General features: G+C 30.7%; 1 long non-coding RNA gene across 1 annotated transcript; it reads left to right on the plus strand.

Annotated features, from left to right (window-relative positions):
• Nucleotides 1–809: 809 nt before the first annotated feature.
• Nucleotides 810–1,570, plus strand: LOC115880261. Its single transcript, XR_004049834.1, has 2 exons — nucleotides 810–1,401; nucleotides 1,466–1,570. It is a non-coding gene; the product is annotated as an uncharacterized LOC115880261 (long non-coding RNA).
• The last annotated feature ends 817 nt before the right edge of the window (nucleotides 1,571–2,387 follow it).

Genomic DNA, 2,387 nt, shown 5'->3' on the forward strand with positions numbered 1-2,387 from the left:
GCAATTGGTCCCACTTTCTTACCTATCCCCGAGTTTGCATAATTATGATAAAAATCATTTTTAACATTTCTTTCATTATGGGAGGGGGGGAGGAGGGTGTCATCATCAAAGTCTTGTTGGAAGTTAGAACCACTCTACTGATGCGCGAGTATCTAAATTTAACTTTTCTAATATGTCTTAAAACCTGTTCTCTAAAAAACGTAAGTAACGTTCACCGGTCAACGTATCCTCGAAAATGTATGGCCAAGAAAAGTTGAACCAATAATCCTACACGCTTTTCTTCATTTGAAAAAGTCATATTTACAATTTTTGTTTATTTTAATTTCCGAAGTTTGGATGTGACAGTTTAACATTTCTCAGAGCAACGACAATTGAACTTGTTTTAACTAAGTGAAATTGTTTAAAAATGATAAAAATTGGCCATAACTCAGTAATTTTTCGAAAAAAAGATATTATAGCTTATATCGTTGAAAAGCTGAAAAAATGGCGCTTTTTATGAAGTCCTGGCCAGCTATGGTTTCCATTTAAAAAAACATATGTTGGTGTCATTTGTCACAATTGACAGGCTTTAGAAAAAAATCGGAGAACACAAACTCATTGGGGATGTGATTATCTACAACTTTTATCTGAAAACTTTTTGTCTAAAATAGATTATAATGGAATTGGGAAAATTTTTAAAATAGCCAAAATTTGTTTTTTTTTCGAAATATCTAGTAAGCCATGAACTTTTTCAAAAATCTGAAAGGCGCATATTTACGACCCCATAAAACGGCAATTCTTTCCCCATTTAACTTACTCTCTAGGTTCGTTCCAACCCGCGTAAGAAACGGTTTCTTACAGTAAGGAGTTTGCGCAGAAGTTGAAAAGCGTTCCAACCGGATTTACTGACGGTTAGTAAATCATTTGTTTTCTGTTCCAACTTAAATTGAAAACTGTTTGAAAACTGTCAGAACGGTTTGCAAAATTTTCTCCTATCATTTATCCGACGCATGCGTATTACCGTTATAACCTATAACCACGTCATAACCAATAAAATAATAGCAAATTTGATTATACTCGTATCTGTTTGAATAATTTAAACGGACTGTTCAACTAATTAAAGACTTGTAAACAGATATCATAATTAAATCGCAATGAGTGACGAAGAGTATAGTAGTGAGATTAGTGACGTGTCGTCCATGGAAAGTAGTGATGAGGAGGATTTAGAATTACTACTAGATGAGCACAGAATTAATAATCAAAATTATTGAGGTAAAATCGACATTTTTGCACATAAATTTATCTAATATCTTATTGTGTTAATATTTTCAGAGGAAACTGTGCCTCAAGATTCCAATTAATTTCCAATTCCAATTTAATAGCCAAGTTGGCCAATATGGCAATATTCCTGCTTTGCATCAAGTAAAATATAAAATAATCATTTGCTGAAATTGGTATTTTCTTTAAAGATGTAACTTAATTTCAGGTTCTCATCTATTGTGGTATACGGGACACCAGACTACAAGTTTTCGAGATGTTGCCGATAGATTTAATGTGAAAATTAGTTCAATAAATAGGATTATTTATCGAGTTTCTATGTTTTTAAGTAATTTGAATTTGTCACCGGAAATATTAAAATGTGTCAGGTGTTCCAACCGTAGTTTCAAATTGGCTAGAAAACAATTTATTTTACAGACATGCGCATTGGACAAGATTTGCAAATTGTTTCAAATCTGTTTATGATTCATGGTTGGAACGAACCTTCTATCTCCAGTAGTTTCCGAGATACCCATAGAGAACATCGTAGGAAACTCACTTTGTATAAAAAAAGATTCGTTAAATTTTACGAAAGTAAATGGAATTTATACATTTAATAGTGACTTAATAGTAGTAAATGTATTAATACATTTTTTAATAAATTCAATTTTCAATTAAAAGATATTTGTAAAACTATATTCAATACCAATTAAACTTAAGTTACGTAATAGAGGGCGCGATTTTTAAATTCATTGTTGCCAACCATGGACATATTCGGCGTCATGCTGACTAACTGGAATTTAAATTTCCCGCTGGGGATTCAGGTAGTAGCTCTGGCATAAAAAATGTCAATTTGGGTTAGGTTTGACCTATTTATAGAATTGATAACATTGCATGAACCTACAAAACATTTCAGATAATCTTTATATAACCTCTTAATTAAATAAATATAATTAAATATTATTTTTGTGTTTATTATGTTATTAATAATTGCAATATCCAAATTCAATGTAGTCAAAATATGCATGCTATTTAAGCAGCAAATAGAGATAATAATTAATTGGCAAACTACTCAATAAATAAAAACAATTAAGTAGATTATATTACAAAGTATGGTTTTGACAATCAATAATTTTTATTAATTTTTTGAC

The sequence above is a fragment of the Sitophilus oryzae genome, unplaced genomic scaffold (assembly GCF_002938485.1).
Source record: "Sitophilus oryzae breed Bouriz unplaced genomic scaffold, Soryzae_2.0 scaffold_1620_pilon_pilon, whole genome shotgun sequence".
In the NCBI taxonomy this organism is placed as follows: Eukaryota; Metazoa; Arthropoda; class Insecta; order Coleoptera; family Curculionidae; genus Sitophilus; species Sitophilus oryzae.